Genomic DNA, 20,973 nt, shown 5'->3' on the forward strand with positions numbered 1-20,973 from the left:
CACATACAAGGCTGCCGTAAACTTTGCTGGTGTTTATCTTCATTTCAGCGTCAGCCATTTATAGTCCCCACAGTGCCATGTACTGTAAGTGTCATACAAACGCACAGAGCACATGATGGCCACACGTGAGAAGAGCCCCCCTCATACATGTTACTGAAGGGCTTTCCGCATGATGTGCAGGACAGAAATAGTCCACTCTTTAAATGAACCATGAACAGTCTCTGGCTTACTGGAGGTCTGAAGATAGAGAGGCCTCCTAATGATTCAATGCACATATGCAAGGCAGCAAAGATCGTATGGCGCCAACATCGAAGTCTTTATCACTCTTACTTGACTAGCTTTTGAAATTGAAAAGGGTCATAAGCTTGTGTCAAAGACTATAACACCAATAAATCAGTACTAAATGGAGGAGATGTCAAATAAATCTCGCAGAGCAGTTGTGTCACTGCACACCTCAAGCTGGGACCTGAGTGGGAATAGTCCCCTGACTGAGTGTATGTGTGTGAATGTTACAGAGGCTGATAAGAGTTGCTTCGACGTGTCCTCTGGATGTCACAATTCCCTGGGGGAGAAGGTGTCACAGAGGAGGATATCAGGCAGAACAAGTACTACTCTGCTCTGCTCTCTGTGATTCCTCTTCCTCCTCCACTCTGTGGTTCACCTCCCCACACCTCTGTTTTTGTCCAGTGCCCCAGTACTCCCATAATTCATTCATTTGCCTAACATAGGTTTCATTTTATTCATATCAAGGTCTAAGTGATGCTTGAAATTGTTATAATAGCTTTAGTTAAAGCAACAACCGTTGGATATACCCCTGTTAAACTTAGTATCAACATTTGTGATTCTCAAAGGATAATCTTACTGACACAGACTGTTAGTTTTCCCTGAGCACCGACTTTTTACCTTTGGGTTTTGAATTACATATCTCAATTGCTGTTGGGTGGATAATCACATAACTTAGGCTCACGCTTCCCTGTGAATGAATAGCAAAAACTTTGAAGATCCCATCACTTTCCATCTAATTGACACAAACCTAATGATTTAACAGTGAATGGTATTACACAGCTTTATTTTCCATTTGATCTTTATTTAGCCAGCAAGTCCCAAGGGAGACCTAGCAAAGACTGGCAACAACACAGAGTTTCAACTTACAACGATCTTACAGGGCATATATAAAAAACACAGAAATGATCTACTGAAAAATGTACATGTGGAAACCCTCATTTCAAAAACTCTCACTTAGTGGTTTTAAAATCATCCAGACTCAATGCATTTTGCAGTATAAAATCAGCCTCTTTGGACAGATTCCAACTTTCCAGTAATTCCAGTTTAGCCAGGGGTTAGCATTAATTGACTTCAAGCCAAGACTTAATTTTCCTGTGCTGCGCTCAAATCTGCAACATAAACACCATTGTTTTTATCTATATTAACTGGGTAACTGCCTGTTTATCTGTTTCATGAATGTAGATATCATTTATCACTGGATATCAGTTTATAGAGACAGATTAATCACCATCAGATTATCACTGATGTGAACTGTGGTGCCATTACAGTGTGTGTTCTGCCTGCTTTTGCTCTCCACACTGACTTATTTACATGTGCAAGTTAAAGCCTGCCTGACTGCTGCTTGATTGGTCAATACTTTGACTATAATCAAACTACAAACACAAACCACAACACTTCCCATGGTGAAAATTCAGAAAGGAAGTCCGCAATTTTACCCAGAATGACTTTCTAAACCGAGGTATAACCAAACCGGAAAGCAAACTGGAAAGCAAATATTAACAACTGTGCTTACCATGGTAAACATTTTAATTTGAAATCAATATGTCAGCATGCAGGCTGCATGGTGGTGCAGTGGGTAGTGCTTTTGCCTCACAGCTAGAAGGTTCCTAGTCCGAATCCCAGCCGGGCAGGTGCCTTTCTGTGTTGAGTGTGCATGTTCTCCCCATGCATGTGTGGGTTCTCTCCGGGTACTCCGGCTTCCTCCCACAGTCCTAAAACATGCTCACCAGGTTGATTGATCACTCTAAATTGCCTGCAGGTGTGAGTGTGTGCATGAATGGTTGTCTGTCTCTCTGTGTTAGCCCTGTGATTGGCTGCCGACCTGTCCAGGGTGTACCTTGCCTTCCGCCCGAAGTCAGCTGGGATAGGCCCCCCGTGACCCCTAACGGGATGAGCGGTCAAGATAATGGATGGATGGATGTCAGCATCCTGGCGTCAGCCTGCAACTCAAAACACCATTGTTACCTAGTTGCTCACATGACTGTCACTCAGTAGACATCAATCTTGTCAAACCTTTTAGCCATTCAAAAATGTTAGGAGGTGTTTAGCTAAACTTAGCATAAAAAAAACTACAATTAGTCTTGTACTGTTAAGCCAAAATGAATAATATAAGTAAAAAGGTCTGCAGTACCAGTAACTGAGAAGCTGTTTCCAAGTGCAAAAGATATATTTGAAATGATAGGCGAATATTTAATACCAAGCCCTGCTCATATTTTAGCTGGCACAAATATTCTGTAAACACATAGTTTTACAACCTGGCATTTAGCCTACAACTGATCTGTATGCCCCACATCAGGCTGCTGGTTTCCCTTCCTTCACTCTTGCCCTGATCCACAGTCAGATTTTTTTGACTCCCTCATGTGGATAACAACACACAGGCCTATTTTAAGTAACTGCAGTCGTGTCAGGGGTCCAAGCCAGAGGAGAATAAGCGTCATTCCTATAATGACTTCTGTGATGTTTTTCTCCTCTTCTTATTTTTCACTGTTAGGGTTTGGATTATGTAACTCGGTTCACAGAGACACAGACGGAGATGTGACCTATAGTGACATACACATGGTATGTACACACTGTGTACAACTACACACATAGACATAATTCACAGAAACAAATGCTCACATGAACAATGGAGGATTATGTTGTTGCTGTGTTGTTTACTGTGAAAAGAGGCACATTATTAAAGCAACACATCTATATATGAGAGTGTAGCACATCTGTTTTCTCTTTACTGTGAGTGTGAACAGAAAATTACAGTAATATTTTTAGATTATTCATAAAGTGTTATGCTATATAATTTGTAAAAGTATAACATATTTGATGGTGGTTAGAGTTTAACCAAAAGCTCCTTTCTCTTATGCACTAAAGTGGGTGACATCATTTTTGGGTTAAGACCATTAAAACAAATTATATATATTAAAAATTGTCTTGAAAAAGAAGAGAGAGGCTTGAGTAAAGTGACTAAAGCAGTTTTCAAAAGAGGGGAAAGTAAGGCGAGGTGAGACGGAGAGAAAATAAAGATAAATAATGTGGTGCATGCTCTGATAAGCAGGCCTTGGACACAAACCCAGATCAAGTCATGGGTTATTTTCCAAACAGGTCACCTCCCCAAGCAGAATTCATTCTTCCTCATGATCAGACTCACACCAGTTTTTTTTCTGAATTCAAAGGTCATTACATTGTAGGTAATGTTTTACTGCATTTAGCACAACACCATGTTAAAGTTTGAACATTTCCTAATCACATTTAAGGTGGAGTGACAAAACAGCAACCTTTTATGTTGATGAATGAAGCCAATGCAGAAATGCAAGGAAAAATGTAGTTCCCTATATGTCCACATGAGGCTGGCTACAAAAGCCAAGTAATCCCCATCAGGTCCCATGTTAAAATGTTTATACCATAGATTGTATGAATAATGGACGTAGTATCCGTGACGTCACTCATCTGTTCCTGAGCTCTGCTGTGAAGCCAATAAACGACGGCAACTATATTGGTAATGCGGAACTCAACCAGGCAGAGTGTGACGTAAAGAGGCAGGGTCTGAGCCTCCTAGCCAACAGCTATGTGTTCCCATCCGGGAGTCAAGTCAGTCATGTCCTTATTTGGGCAAAAACTCGTAATCTTAATATCTTCTGAACTGTTGCGTTAGAAAAAAATTCACCCCCCCTACAGTGTGTGCCGATAGAGAAATTAACTACATAGAGCCAAGCCGTTTTTTGAACAAGGCTGTAAACATGTTTATTAATGCTGCAAAGATCGTTTTTTTTTTTATTGGTGTGTATGTGGTTTCTGGTGTTTCTGCAGCCAGCCTCAAGCGGATTCTCGATGAATTGCAGTTTATAACACTTCCGCATGGGCTTCATAGTTTGAAACCGGAGGTTGCCACTTGGTTTATACCTACAGCAGAGATAAAACATGTTTACAGCCTGGTTCAGATAAGGGTTTTGGTCAATATACATTTTATATTTATTTATACACTCTATACAAATAGTGTAGTTTTTTTGTTTTTTTCAAATGATGCCTCTAAGTTCACTTGCGTCATTCATGTGTCAATTAACATCTTCTATGTTAACCACTGTTGGAGCCATGAAGGGACTTCAAGTGTTTATATTATGTTATTTTGAGGTTTAGGGTAGGATATTGTTTGTATACTTTTTGTGGTGTTATTTATGGTGTTTGTTTACAATATAGTTTATTGTGGGATTAGTTAATTAGGTTATTTACGGGTCATGTGTTAGGGGCGGGGATACCAAGTTAATTTAGGCCACCTGTGTCCCATTGTTTGAGGGGTGGAGAGAGGGGGTGAGCTGGGTCTCCGTACTTTTTGTTGACCGCTTGCTTTACGCTTGCTTTACGCTTGTTTTTCGCTTAATGAACGCTTATTTATCACTTACTTTTCCTATTTTTGTTTGTGCACTTTATCATGAGTTTATCATCCTTTTTTGATAATAAAAGGTTAAACTTATTTTTGTGCATTAGTGTTTTTGCTTTAGCGCGTCTGGCAATAACTGGGCCCAGCGTCAGCCTCTCAGCGGCTTTTGGCTCCTAGTAGTCGCTACAACCACTTTGATGACCTTGTTTTTGAAACCTGTCAAATAATCAAACTTGTATAAGTAACATAAAAAATAATGTTGGAATTTAAAACGTACTCTTATGTGGTCAGGAATAGGTTCAATAATAACAACAGAATAAAACAGAAAATGTTATTTTCCAGTCTAGCATAGCAGAAAATGCAACATGATTCGAAGAAATGAAAAAAAGAAAACGCATACACCGTGAAAAATGTGCATGTTTTTTACGCTGTTGTATAAGAACTTTGGAGCATTGAAATAAACTGCTGGTGGTACCAATTCTGCACTACAGTAATTGTTTAGCAATTGTGGGTGCAACAAGACAAAGTAATTTAAAGTATTCAAAGTCAATTCTATACTTATTTTGCTCTATTCCTGTTATTATCATCCTCCCTTTTCCATCCCTTTCACCAACCCATGAGGATAGATTTTCATTAGATCTTGTGTACCTTAATATTAGATTCAAATAAGTTCCCCTTGTTTGTCTGCCTTTACTCTCTCTGTCTGTTTGGTGTTCTTGTTTTATAAGTGTGTGCTTCTTAGCAACTGTATCATATGCAAGATCATTTACTGTACTGGGGTCATTAATGGAAAAAATGATGATCAAGGGTTAAGAGTTTCAGACTATCTGGCGTCACAACGACTATTTTCATTTCACATCTTCTTCATGCCCAGTTTTCAAAGTCATGTAATTACTCGCTAATCTATCAACATTTCAAAACAATTAGCTGTATTACATTCCCCAGAATTTGCAAGAAGGCAAACTGTAAGTGAATTATCAATGGTTCCTATAGACCATGACACTGATCAGAAGAGCACTATGTCCTTTATGAAGTCTTCATGGGAATCCTTTTCATGTCCTCAGGGTGGGAGAGTCATTATGCCTCTTCTTTTGATCTTTCACACTAATAAGGTCTAAGTTTGGACCTCCTGGAGGTCAGTGCACACTTCCTGCTGTGCACACGGACATTCCCATACCAACACGTGTCTTTATGAATATGCTGTACAGTAAAAGTACACAGGCATACCCACACACAAAATATACATGCACGCTTTGAAGATGTGGTCTTCGGCCATCCAGTGACCTTACTGAGAACACCAGGAGGACTTCAACTCTTTAACTTACTTCAATAAGGGTGTGCACTGATGTAACTTACCCACCAGGACATGTCCTCTCTGTCAGACAGAGTGGAAAATCATTCTGCAACATGACTGCCTTGTAAAACCGATGCATATCTGCTTTGATCAAGGGCTAGTGGACTAAAGGTAATACATGATAACTGAGTGATATTACATTATTGGCAAGTTACTTACTGAAACACTGTGTTAGTAGGTAATTCAATATAAATGAGTCACATTCAGTGTTGAAGTGGGGAAAGTTGGGCTGTTACTGCAAATTAAACGAATACAACACAGCAGCAAAGTGAAGTCTAGAGAAAATAGTCAGCTTAAGAGCTTTGATCAGTGACCATTTGCCTCTGCTTCCTCCTATCTGTGTGGAGAAAATGCCAGGGACTGTGGGTTTAAATTACCTGGTGTAAAAACACAGATAGCATCAGCAGCTTGTAAACTTCCAGCACTATACCATGGGAATTAATTAATCGCAAATTAGATATTAATTATACTGAGGAGAGATGTACAGACTATTACTCAGACTATAGCTGTACCATCAAAATGAGGATTAATGAATCGTGCCCTTTGATGACCTTCTTTACTGTAATAGTAATCTGCTGACATTTGAAGTGTTAGTTTCACCTATAGCAAACTGGTAAAAGTGAGAAAAGGGAGACTGACAAGGGGGTCATAATGTATTCATTACTTGTTAAATGCAGAGGCTTCATAATGTGATGTGTATTAAAGTAAAATCCCAGTTTTAAATGTTTTTGTTGATCTAAACTGCCCAGAGAGAATGTTATAGCCAGTGCCGTGACACTGGAAACTCTGACTTTAACTCAATATATCCAAGTTTCCTCTTTATTCTTGCTCAAAGGTCACGGCTCAGACACAGCAGTGTTCGTCATGGCTGTTTATATCCCTGAGGTATTGACAGACATTTTCAATCACTCAATCTCACAGGCAGAGGTACCTACCTGCTAAAGACTGCCACCATCATCCCATCCCCAAAACTCCACAGTGACAGGCCTGAACGACTATTGGCCAGTAGCCCTCACCCCGATATTCATGAAGTGCTTCGAGAGACTGATTATGGCCCACATCAAGAGCGTCATCGACATCACTGTGGACCCGCATCAGTACACCTACAGGAAAATCGCTCCACTGATGACGCTATCTTGTCAGTGGTGCACACGGCCCTCACCAACACCTGGAGGGTAGGTGCAGGGAGAACACCTCTGCATCAACACCCAAAAAAACAAAGGAGATGATTGTGGATTTCAGGAAGGGCAGACACCAACCCCCTCCCCTGCACATCAGAGGAGCAGCTGTGGAAGTGGTCTCCAGCTTCAGGTACCTGGGAATACACCTTGCTGAGGACCTCACCTGGAGAATGAACACTTCCTGTCTGGTAAGAAGGCCCACCAGTGCCTCTGCTTTCTTAGGAAGCTGAGGCACGCAGGACTCGGGAGCTCAGCTCTGAGAGCGTCCTGTTCTCCTGCATCACTGTGTGGCATGGCAGCTGCTCTGCTGCAGAGAAGAAGGCCCTGCAGAGGCTGGTGAAGGCAGCACAGAGGATTGTAGGGAACATCGTATCACCAACCACAGACATTTACACCAGGAGATGCAGGAAAAGGGACTCTCTGGCATCATGAAGGACACCTCCCACCCTGCACACACCTTGTTTGCTCTTCTCCCCTCAGGTAGGAGGCTGCAGAGCATCAAAAGCAGACCACCAGAATGAGGAACAGCTACTTTCCTGAGGCTGTAAGACTGCTGAACTCTGGTGGTGCTCTGTAGTCTCCGGCCGCTCCCAGCCATACACTCTGACATGAACAGTACAATAAAACAGACTACCTCAAAATTAGCGCATTGTACATTTGCACATTCAATTGTACTATTACATAACGCAGTCTATTCCTCACATACGCACAATATTTATATTTGTATTATTGTTGTCTTCTTTTTTAATCATGTGTTCTTATTGTGGTTTTATACAGGACCTAGAGAATTTTTTTTCGTTCCATCTCATGTGACAGCTTGTGGTTGGTATGACAATACAAAACCTTGAATCCTTAAAGAAGTCTTTTTCATGTGTGAGTGGCTTTAGGCAGAAGATCAGGCTGAGCGCTGAAATCGCTCAGTGCTGTCAATGCTACGTACTATGTCCTCTCTGCCACTCGGTGATGCGATTCCTCCGCCTACTGTGTTACCCACATCATTTCTTTAAAGACACAAATCCTCTTCAGATTAAACAGTCAATTTATAGAAGTATTATAATCAGGAAAACAGTGGGAAAGGCCTGCTGAATTCTCTCTCCTTATAAGCTCAAAGATGTATAGAAGTCACACTGTGCCTCTATCTTCCAATACTATGAGACATAATGAAGCTCAAAGGTCAGTGCAATAGATTTTTGCTGTTGATTGAGCAGATTATTGAGCTGCCATTTGTATGTCCTCAAGGTGGGGTGGATCGTTGTGGTGTAATCACCTGCTTAGTTTCAAAATGCAGAGTAGTGATAATGTAGCTGGACACGTTAACAGTAGCTACTGGGTATATCATTTAATTTAAGCTCTTGCATAATTCAATGTGTATGGTATTCAGTTTACCTGGGGAGAATTAAGTACAGCTGACAATTGAGCTGTAAGGTAATGAGCATGCTGAGATGTCTCAATGCCAAAAATGTCTTCACCCGATCTGACTCCAGACCAAGATGTCAGGCCCTCCAGCTCTTAGTGGAAGCCTCTCCCTTCCCCCTCCTTTTCCCCAGGTGAGCGTGAGTGAGGTGTGGAATGCAGACAGGTGCAGGTGATTGGTAATCACCAGCAACTCAGCTACCTCTGCCTTAAAAGCCTGACTTCAGCCACAACTCGGAGTTGGAAACGGCTATGACCATGATATACTCAGATTCAGCGGCTGCTCTGTTGGCTGTCCAGCATGGGACATCTAGGGCTCATCCTGACCTGCTGTGGGAGATCCTGTGCTGCCTCTTAAGGGTTGAGAAATCAGGGCGCTCCGTTGAGTTTATGTGGGTGGCCTGGTCATTCGGGGGTAGAAGGTAATGAATACAGCGGACAGATTAGCGAAAGAGTCTCCACTCAGTGGAGTTTGAGATCTTGATGGGAAGATGCGAGTGGTACAGCATTTGTAAGGAAAAATTAGAGCAACAGTTGGCAGAAAGAATGGACAGAAGAAAAAAGAGGAAGGGAGTATTTCTCTGTGCAGCCGTCAATTAAAAGGAAAAGGATGGGTTAAAGACTGGGTGGAGGGACGAGGTGGTCCTAACCAGGCTTAAACTGGGGCACTGTGGGCTGGCCCAGTACCTTTTTAAAGTCATAGGGAAACATCCGGATGGGTTATGTCAGTGCGGGATGCCTGAAACAGTTCAGCATGTACTTTTCTCTCGTAGAAGGTATGGGCATGAAAGGCGGATATTGTACAAAGAATTGTCGGATCTGGGGTATCGCTCTTTTTCCTGTATGACTATCTTACCGCTGATGCGCAGTCTCCACTAATTTGTCGGGCCTATAAGTAGGTAATAAAACCTAGCCTATGGAGGGCAGCATTACACTCCCAGTGTACAGCCTGCGGGAATTTCATTCGAAGAAGAACTCGGAGCCGGACCGTTGTATAACACAGTTAGTCAAACTACGCTTATGCTCTACCTTGTCTCCTTTGTTTACAACTCTGGACACTAACCTCTTGTTTCCTGTGCTGCAGATCCCTGACCAACTCTGCCTGCTCTGTGTGCATCTTCACCTGATCCTGCAACACTCGGAATTACTCCAGCCACGCTCCACACCTCCTCAGCCTGCCTTCCCTCAAACTCTCCCCTGTTTTCGAACTGTCAGCCCAGGTTGCCTATTTTCTCTCTGGGTCAGCTTAGTTGTGAGTTTAGGTCTTTGTAGTGTTTGTATAGTTATCGTGTTGGGTTATTTAGTCTTTGGTAGACTTTCCGTACTTACCATAGGTCGTTTTCTTCCTAGAGAGTTTTTAGTTGTTTTGCCCTGCAGCCTCAGTTACCATTTTCTACTGCCAGTGCTTTACTGTGATCTTTTGTTGTTTATTAAAATCTTTGTGTATCTGCTGTGTCTTTCTGTTCTGCACCTGAGTCTCTGATCCGCCCCGTGACACAAGAGATAGAAAAATATGGAGTTATGAAACTTTGCGGTGTAAGGAAAGTCAGAGATTCACAAGTCTGTATGAGACAGTGCACCAGCAAAAATACACCACAAAATAAAAGCCCATAATTAGGTCGTGATGAGAGGAGTGTGTGCCTCCAGAAAGCCCAAAGACAAGCTTGAATGAATGACTGCATCTGAGGTCATTAAGCCACATGCACATTACTGCCTGGTACAAATGGAGGAGTCTTCGTTTGTTCTTTCTTTGAGACAAGAGATTGGTAGCTAACTAATTGGCCATCTGGCTGCGCTTTCCAGGCTTTGATCCTCACACAGTGTGTGTCACATAAGAGGACTCATAGAAGGTAGACAGTAGATAACAAACTTATTTGTTGAGTTTTAAAGAGAGTCTGTTAAAGGAGTCCTCTCTTTGACTCCTCTTGTTACATTTACTGCCACACCACAGAAATTGTGTCAAAATTTGACACCACATAACCGACAATGCACTTCAATCCTCAACTGTCTTGTCTACATTTGGTGGCTTGTTGGCAGCAGCTGGTCTAGCCTCCAGCTGCTAGCTTAAAGCCTGAAATCAGTAGTGGGACACAGAGTTATGGGTATAATCACTTCCTTTTTCCCTTCACATCCCCAGAGTTTTTAAATTTTTGTCAGGCTTTTGTTGCCATCTTTGAGTTCATGACACGGTAAAAATCACTGAGACAAACTATCTGATTATTTCCTGTGCCAAAAAAGTCTCCGTATAAATTTTGTGTTCACATACTCAGTCCAAAAACTTCAAAAACTGAATGAGGTGTTACTTTAATACTCCAGTCTTGGTTGTGACGGGAAGAAGCAGAATGAAAAGGCATATGTATTTTTGGCTGAGCAGTAGGAATGGATCCGGGGGGTGACAAGGGTGGCCCCACTTGAGATCTGATTGGCCAACCCAAGCCCCCTTATTCTGGCTGACTTGCAATAGGCTGTTGGTATCTTTCTTTGGCATTTCACACATTTCAATCATCTGTGATTCATCATGGTTAATTTTTTAATCAATTGACAGCACTACTTTAAAATAAAACCTTAACAAAATAAAGCCAATGAAAAAGGGAAATAAATAGTTGGTGGAACTCATTGCCATTCAAAACAAATACATCTCATGTACACTTTTGTCTTATTCTACATGATAAAATCAAATACACATAATACAATGCTTGCATCAGTTCATGTCATGTCTCTTTGATCATAGCTGCATATGCATGAGCATTCATCTGAAGGTCAGATAAGGAATAGATTGTAATCGCCATCATAAAAAGACTGCTTCAAAGTTCTGAGTCCACATTGATTCTTGACTTGCCAGTGCCAGTTGAAACCCTGAGTTTTTATAATGTGTGGAGTGGGGGCAGCCTTTATTCACTACCAATTAAATTGTCTAATTCAATGACTGCTATCAAAGTGCCTTTTTATCTTGCACACTCCACTCTCACACATTACCCACACACAAGGTGAGGTTTGCGGGACTCTTTCAGTAACAGCAGAGCAAATTTACAGCTGACAAAGGTTATTTGAATATGTCCACCCTAACTCAATCATCAAGCCTAGTTACATCACATTCATCCAGGTAACACGTACACACCTGATCCTTTTGACTGAGTATGCGATTGAAAATCCAGCTCTGGGCGATCCAGAAAACAAACACGCACGCACGCACGCACACACACACACACACACACACACACACACACACACACACACACACACACACACAAGCAGAAACACTCGAACTGCATCCCTCAGGCTTTTTGACTATTTGGCAGCACATGGCCGGCTTACTAAAGAGGAGGTAAATGATTGAGGCAATTGAGATGGGGCTTATTGCACCTTATTCTCCAGAGCTGTTTAAACCTCTTACATGTTGATTAAAATCCCACAATCCATCTCTGGGTTATCACACGACTGCTGTATTGCATTAGAGGTCATCACATCGTCAGAATGACCTGGTTACTCAGTCCTCCCTATGTTTGTCACTTCAATCAACCATCATTACACTGAAGACCCAATTCATATAGAATGATATGCAGGCATGTGTGTGCATCTTCTTACAGCTTACAGAAAGAATGTGTGTAGCTATATGGACCATGCTTATAACTCATCTGGGTGTGTTATAATAGAAAATGTGCCATAATTAAATGGAGCCCACTTTGAAAAGGATCTGTGAGCTGAAGGAGGGTGTGTGGCGCAATTCAAGCATGCTTTTTTAGCATATTTTGCTTTCAGCAGTTGTTGCCTCACAGTCATTAGCCACCAAACAGTGTCTGCCTGACAGAATGCATCAAGAGATGCATGTGATAAACACGCAGTCTGCTTGTATGAATGTTTCACTGTTAAGAAGTGATAGTGATGCAGAACGAAAAAAAACATTAAATATGTCCGTGTCTCACACACACACAGACCTATATGGTTGCATGACAGATTCAAAGTTTTCTCCTATTATAGAGCATGCAAAGACTGTTAAAAGTGCATCAGTTCTTTGGGTTCAATGCATTAACTTTAAATGTACCCTTACTTTCACTACTAAAATTTAATCTGCATCTCATGATACAGTAGGTAAGCCGCTGGGATGTAAAAAGTGAAAATTAAAAGTAATACTTCTGTATTTTCTTTGTGATGAATAGGAATTATGACTATCAAACAATTCAGTTTTAATTGCATTGATTGGTATTTTTAATCGCATGTTTAAAATTCTATTGTTTAGCATTTCAAAACAGTTTATAAGTCCATAGTAAGCCTGTAAAGTCCATAGTAACATTGTAACAGTTCTTACCAGTTGCATCCAATGATCCCTAATTAATGCAACAGCATTTGCACTTTTCAGGAGTTCCAGCTGTGTTCTTCCTCTGTTTTTTACCTGAAGCTATAGTACCCTAAGGCATGACTGGTCAAAACATGCCAACCTGAGGAGCCTTAGATCCAAGCCTTCAACAGTGTTGCACATCAGGCAAAGAGATGCTATTGGTTGTTCTTTTTAAACTGATCGTAAACATCAGGATCAGGATGCAGTTATGCTGCAAAATAAAGTTTCAAGAGGGCAATTATTTTCATGGAAGAAAAATATCAGGAGGCAAGCCATTGCAAGCCTTACATTGCAATAGATAAATCTCTGCAAAAGAAAAGCATCTTTTTTTTAACATTACAAAACCTTTGCTGACTTTTTGATATAAAAGAAACAAGCAGGTCTGCCCTTTTGCCATTCTAAATCTTTGTCAAAACTTGGTATTTGCATCATCACAGACAGAATGTGGAGGAAATTTGATTCTAAAAAGGTGACCAATGGAAGGCTTTTACGCACAGTCTACATCCTGTGAGTCAGACTGAACTCCCAGGCCTGCAAATAGATGGAGATGTACGAAATATGTGGAGTTCTTCGTTTGATGAAAAAGGCCTTATTTACCTTCAAGGTTTAACAAATGTTTTACACTGCATTAAATTAGATGTGGTGTATAAATATGATTTAAATGGATGATACTAAAATTACGTGATAGTCAATGAGACAAATACATGTCGTAATAGCCTTGTAGTTAAAAGTATAGACTGTTCAAACTGTTCTCTTTAACATAAATTCTCACTGAACATCTCCTTCATCCCCTAATTCATACCACAAGACGTTCTGTTGTCAGTCCATATGCTGTGAAAATGAAAGTTGCAGCATCACGGTTGATAAATGTCCAACAGCCGAAGCAAAAGAGGATGGATCACTGCATTTGTCACATTCAATGTGTGATTATGTTCTCCTAAATGTCACTAAACATGGCTTTCTATACATGCAGCTATTGATATCACACAATTATATATTAAATAGAAAGCATCGATATGAATCCCTCAGTAGAGCCTGTTGTGTCAGAGCTAATAATTTCAGTTAATATCTGACACTGCCACATAGATCAAACCAGCTAATGATGGCAATAAATACAAGATGACAAGCAGCATGAGGCAGGACTCTGAAGGATTGCATATTCTTCTCCAGTGTATGATTGACTGACAAATAACATAATCAAAGTGTCAGCAAAAGGGAGTTAATAATGTCAGCTAATTCCTCCTCACATTGACAGCTGCTAGAATGGTACTCAGTCATGCAATGATGAGCAGTAATGTGGGATGCTAGAATTTTAAGCAGGGCCACGCTTAAAGGATTTACAACCAGCTTTTCCTAATGTATTTACTGTGTATGATGCTTTTTACTTGGCGCTGATTGATCGTGAACAGTTTTTAACCATACATAGTTCTGTATGGCTTAAAGCTGTATTCACATTTGAACAAAACTTCTGAAAACTTCCCAGAAACTTTATAAATGGGCTGCATGTGTGAACGCAAAACTGCTGGAATTTTCACCTCAAGACATTTTCCCTGCATTTCCCCAAGAAGTCAGAATGCCCTAATGTGGAACACAGAAAGGGATGTGTTGGAAACTGCAAGCAAGTGAGCCAAGGTAATGACATCTATATTATTCCACTGGTGCAAACCCAGAAGAGCGACATGTAATGAAAATAAGTGAAACATCTAAGGTTAAGGGGGAATCATTTTCAAGATGAGAACAGTCTCAAGTCACTGCACATCTGTTAAGCACTGATATACAGTATATACTGTATACTGTGCAAAAGCTGTCATCAAGTGTATAGGTCTGCCATCTTTTTGTTAACGTTTCAATGTGGTTTCACAGGCTTTGGATGTCATGTCCTGCCCACCGAGACTCACCTCCAAACTCATGCCCCCCTTGCAAGGGTGTAGGTTTGATTTTGACATTGGTGGGGACATAGTCCATATGATGTTTTGCATTCATTAGCGGTTGCCTATGAGGGGGGACTATTTTCCTCTGGTGACTTACACACTGTTTGTTGAAATAGCTTCTAAAGTCCATCTTTCTTTTCTTGCCTGCAGACATCCTCAGACATGAGTGTGCCGTCAACACTGGCGAAACCTGCAAGCTAACCAGCCTGCAATGGGCTAAGCCAATCAAAAAACAGAACAGTCTCAAAGATACATTTGGGAGGCAATGATTTAACCCTTTGTGTGCCGCATGAAGCACATTTTTCCCCCTTCAACCTTAATATTGGTGTGGACATTTCAGTCATCGTTTGAGATAGGTAGGAACACGTCCATACAGTCCATACAGAATTCTAAACCACTGCCCCCTTGCCCCCGGTGAAGACTTCATGCTGTAAGGTACATGTGTTAACAAGCAGCTTCGACAACCCAGATACCTAGGTGGCACTGATATCCCACAAAGACCATCATTCTGGTTAGAAGTATGCAATGCTAACAATGATATTGATTCAATGTTAATATTCCACTAGATCGATCTATTTTTTTTAAGTCGAATATACCAGGGAAAAAGCATTGATTTAATGCTCAGTATGCACTCTCATTGACATAGGGGGAGGTCAGTAACTAACTGTAGTTCACCAGTCACTGCCTGACAATAACAACAGAAGAACAATAATAAGGGTGACTTCATTTGTTTTTATCTAAATCTAAAATTTAAATATGTTGCCGATCATTCATATAAGAAAGCCGACCTAACTCTAGACACACTATTACACACCTGTTGTTACCACCTGGCTCAAGGCTGGTAACAAGAAGGGTGAGGCCACACACTGATAAAACTTTCAAAAGTAATATTTATTTAACCTAAAGGTCAGATCTCTTCAAACAATCATGGGAAATGTCAGTATCTGAGTAATCAGTGATGTTGTATGTGTGGATGAATTAAGATGTTGTGTGATGGTGGTGATGCATGTTTCAAACCAAGACAGACAGGATGAGGAAGGAGTAGCAGGCCCAGCTGAGAGACAGTGAGAGCTCAGAGAGGCAGGCCTTTTATATCTTCTGAAGGCCCAGCCCAGCCGGGGAGGTAACTCAGACTACTCCTCCCAGCTCCACCCACATGCCATCTCCAGATACCTGCAAGCCTGAGGAAACACAAAAAGACATGCAAAGCGGGAGGGGTCGTCACACTGTACATGACAGGTTCAGCAAAGACATAAAAGGGACAGCTTTGTTTATAAGAGCTGTCATTATTGACACTGTTACGTGTCTGCAAGCCGCATTTCATGAAGGTCAGAGGTCATGGACAGGGACACTAACAAAAATAAACTTAAAACCCTTCAAACACAAACAAATGTAAGGCCTTTGGGGTCTAAAAGGTGGAGTTGAAGTGTAAAGCTCCACAGCACCCACTAATTCTACTACAAAGAGTAGAAAAACTAAGGAAAAGGCCTAAACCAACTGTAATCTGAAAAAACTCTCCTGAGAGACTGAAGGGTGTCTTCTCTGTAGTGCACACCTAACTGAGGGAAAGGAGCTCCTTTTATTGAGCAGCCAGGCTGATGAGCTCAAGATGGGTGCAATGAGAGCAGGTGCTCTCAATGATGGGCTCGTTAGGAGCCCTGGAGGTCACAGACTACCTCCATCTGTAACAGACACAAAATGATGATATAAAATATTCCAAAAGGACAAAAGTGTCCCTTGGATGGCCATTGGCTGTAAAAGTTTTGGCAGACGGAAATGTCAATCTAAAATGGCATGACACATTTATGGTCAAGTGCTCAGTGGCAAATTAAGTTTTAATCACATTAAAGTTGTTAAGGAACTGTAGATTTTTGAGAGACACAAATGTCACTAATGCACTCTTTGGCTTTTAATTTCTAACAGTGTCCCCAAGCTATGTAGCTCGTGTAAAATATTTTGGGGAAAAACAATCCTAAGGCTTTCTGTGTAAATAATTTTGTCTGACAAACTCCTAATGGTGCTCAATTGATCTACAACTTTTGACAAAAAAAGTCTACCTAAGGCTCTCAGTGGATGTTTTTGTTTCAGAAAAAAAATGTCCCTTTGGCCCCCAGTTTCCGGTTTATTTTTAGCAGACAATAGTTTCTCTAAGATTTGGTTAAAACATCCACTATTTCTGTTACTTAGAAAAAAAGCTATTTGAATCATGGTCTCTTCCTTATAAGGGAGGTAGCTTGGCTTGATGAATATCTCTTTGTACAAGTCATTTGTTTTGGCCTGTAGGTGTTCACAGCTGGAAGTATGACATGTAACTTGAAAAATGCCAAAAATAAAATCAAAATAAGCTTGTGAATTTGTGATGAATCTGGTGACAGAGGCAGACTCCAGCTATTGCTGTAAGGTAACCAAAACACATACAGCTTATGGAAATTAGTTAGTAGGAATTAACACCAGTAGAGGGAGTTTCTACCTAACATGGTGGAGAACATATTTTTCATGAAAGTATAATTGAAATCAAATGGAAGCTCAAGTGTTGAAGTTACCTCAAGGAACAAATATTTTTGCATTCCGGCAAGATCCTGCCTCCAAAGAATATAGACCAGGAGTGCAGTCTCACCTTGAATACACAATTTCTTTTCCAAACATTTGTTAAAAAGGGTGTTTTTTTTTAACTCACAACTAGGTTTTCACACCACATGCTCCAAAGCAATACACTGTTTATGGTTGTATGACTCACCTTGCAAATCAAATCAAGTAACTGACAAGGAACAAAAACCCAAACAAGTATTACGTGTTCATCATTGTCTTTGTTTGCACCTCATGGCTATGACCTGAAAATCTCACCTCAGCTCAGATCTGATAGTCAAAAAAAGTGTGTGTCATATTGTAATTGTTTGCTGATGAAAGCCAAATGTGTTGTTGAGCTCTGTTCTTCTTGGCTACAGTTGCTCTGATTGCTGAGCTGAGTGAAATAATTGTCTGCTTAGTTAGTAGGAAACAGAAAGGAAGACCTTGAAAGCATAACATACTGGAATTGAGTGCAGTGTTTGCTCCTTCAAGCGTGGGATCTTAGAGTAAGTTTTTGCGTTAAGAGATCTTTAGAAAGCTTTATTAGGGTTCAACACAAGCAAGTGGCAACCATCAGAGCTGAAAGATGAAGCTAATACTGAAGTGACAAAAACGAAAGTTCCTCAAACGGTAACTTGAGGCTAGCTCCCAGAGCATGATAGTCCCCATTAAAAATTAAAATGCCTGGCTTTTAGTCCCGTTTTTGATGTATTTGGGGTTTTTTTATGTCTGTATTGGACAGGGAGGTTGATGCGAAACAGGAAATGAGGGGAAACAAGAGTTGGTTGTCATGCAGTTATGTCACTTGCTGGAATCCCTCCCTTAGCATTTTGCCGCATGTAATTCTCTACTCTCTCTTCCCTGTTTCTGACTATCCACGTCCTATCATTCAATAAAGCAAGAAAGAGACCCCAAAAATAAAAAGGGTGTGGATTGGATTCCATCCAATGCTAATGCGTCAGGCTATAGTCTCTTGAGTGGGTTGCCTTTCTATCATTTGAGTTCTACCATCACCCCAAAGTGCCAATTTTAAAGCAAAAATAACAAGTTTTCAGCCTAGTACAATGTTGTTGCCTTTTTAGTCTTTAGAACTCAACATCCAGTTAATGAAAAGTATTTCAAAGTCTTTCTGGAACTTCCTCTGGAGTATATCAAAGCTCCAGGCTCTGCATAATATAGCTGTTGAAGTAACCAAAGTCAAGTAAGTGACTGAACATGCTGTCTGTATTAAATGTGTTGGTGAACTTTTGGAGATTGTTTGAATTGTACCAACAGAACTCCCAAGAAGTCAGTGCTCCAGCTTTGAGGTGAGTACTTGTCAAATATTCCTGCATCAGCACGAAGTGATGGCCACATCATATTTTTAAGGAATGAGTTTGCTTTAGTCAAATGAGCTTTAGAATGCTCCTGATCCATCGCAGCTGCTTGTGACTATCCTTGCTTTGATATTGAAACTGTCTACCATGTAAAGTCTTAAGACTAAGACTCGCTTATTGCATTATATTAAGGCCTGTGTCCATTAACACAAGACCCTGTTTTTGTTTTCTGTATAAAAATCAATGCAGTTCAGTGTTTTAGTGCTCAGTGTCTACATCATAAAATTGCCTTCAGAGTCAGCTGCAAAAAGATTAAACTATAAACACTGCTGCATCCACCAACGTCACTTCTCCCTCAATGACTAGTTGTAATAAAGAAGAGGCAGGGCTTTCAATGTCAACATTTTCAACAACAATGGCATAGAAGTAACGAATCAGACACTTACTTTCAAGGATACAATTCCTAGGTCTAAGTTGCTGCTAACACAAGGACACTATTTATTTCCAGTTTTTACATTTTCTTCTTAACATTTCATTGGATTAAAGCACATTTTAAGCACTCAAAACACGTTACAGCGGTCAGGGAAGTGCAGTGAGATGAATGTTTTTAACATTGCAACTGTAGGCACAGATGAGAGACACTGAAATTGTGGTAGTGGGCGCTGCCAGCTGCCTTTTGAATAACAAAGTTAATAGTGTTTGAGCCATAAGTGATTCAAAGGAACAAAACACACAATTGGACTCAAGCGAATAAAAAGTAATGCCAGGAAGATTGGAAAAATGATTTTGATTGGCTGGTGTGAGTGGGTATGCACAGAGATCCTCAGAGGAGATTGGAATTTTTGCCCCTGACCTTTCTCATCGACTGAGAAGGCTTGAGAGTTTGAGGAACCTATTCATCAAACACCTCACCCTGACCTGTTGTAAGCTGCATTGTTCAGTTTTTTGTCACAAAGAAACACATCCAACCTGAACACACATTGTGATCTATCTGTTTATGAAGGTCTCATTGCGTCTACTGAGTTGGCCTGAAAAGTTCAGCTTTAATAAAGATGCAGCTAATGTTTTAAGGGGTGAAAAAAAACTCCAGTTGGCTCTCTTACTTGCTCTTGCTCTTTGGCCCTGTAAAGACTGACAACCGCACCACATCATAAATACACAGCCTCCATATTAATCTCAGTGACATCACTGTGTTGGCTTGTCTGAGAGCTCCTGCCAAAACTATGTAGCAGACTCAGCCAACATTTTCGTTACAGGGTAATTTTATTCAACTAAGCACCACTTTCATCCATCAAACATGCGTAAGCCTGAACTCTTTTAGTCCTGTAGTTCAGCATCCCATTAGTGTGACGACAGATATAATCACTGTGTCTGAGATAACTCAAGAAGTGTCTTTGCATTTGATAAGCTTTCAGATACATACAATTAATTCTAATACTAGAGCTAATTATATCATGCTAAATATTTGTATTCCCATTAACAATATTACCCTGTCGTCTGCCTGGGTCCATTATCTATAAATACTAGATTCAATATTATTATAATGTCCCCTTTAAGTATAATTGTGACTTGTTGCCTTGCCATTACTTCAGAGTATGTATGTTTGTTATATTAGTTATAATGACTCTTTTTCTCTGGAGACTTTATTCTATGCACTGGAAAAAATGCCCCTCCAAAAACAAGAAAAAAAAAACTTATTTCAAGGTATTTTTACCTTCAAATAAAGCAAAAAAAATCTGCCAATAGAAGAAGTGAAAATTTGCTTGGTAAGATTTCTTGAAATAAGACGTAATATTTAGAAACTGTGATCTTAAAATTAGCTGGGAAAACTTATTTTAAGCAATATTTTACCAGTATTTTAAAGCTTAGTGTCTCAGAATAAGCCAGGAATGATAACAATTAGTATTTGTTTCACTCATAAAAAGATTCTTGCACTAATACATTTCACATCAACTTCTTCATTTGAGATATATTCACCTTAATTTAAGTTGTCTTATAGCGGCACTTCTCTAGGTTTAAGCCCATCTGTACTTGAAATAAGATTACAAAGTTTAATTTGAGCATTTTGAGATATAATGTCTTCTCATAGTGAGCTGGATAGACTAATATTCATGTTCATAGTCATGTTGCTTTTTAGGATAAGCCAGCTATGCTCCAAAGTAGATGTTTCATTGTATGCATGTAGTTTGAGGATGTATATTTTTATCTGATTTAGAAGAA

At 40.3% G+C, this 20,973-nt stretch overlaps 1 long non-coding RNA gene across 1 annotated transcript; it reads left to right on the forward strand.

Moving 5' to 3' along the window:
- Nucleotides 1-8,862: 8,862 nt before the first annotated feature.
- LOC117821997 lies at nt 8,863-10,048 on the forward strand. Its single transcript, XR_004633106.1, has 2 exons — nt 8,863-9,604; nt 9,687-10,048. It is a non-coding gene; the product is annotated as an uncharacterized LOC117821997 (long non-coding RNA).
- The last annotated feature ends 10,925 nt before the right edge of the window (nt 10,049-20,973 follow it).

The sequence above is a fragment of the Notolabrus celidotus genome, chromosome 11, assembly GCF_009762535.1.
Source record: "Notolabrus celidotus isolate fNotCel1 chromosome 11, fNotCel1.pri, whole genome shotgun sequence".
NCBI lineage: Eukaryota > Metazoa > Chordata > Actinopteri > Labriformes > Labridae > Notolabrus > Notolabrus celidotus.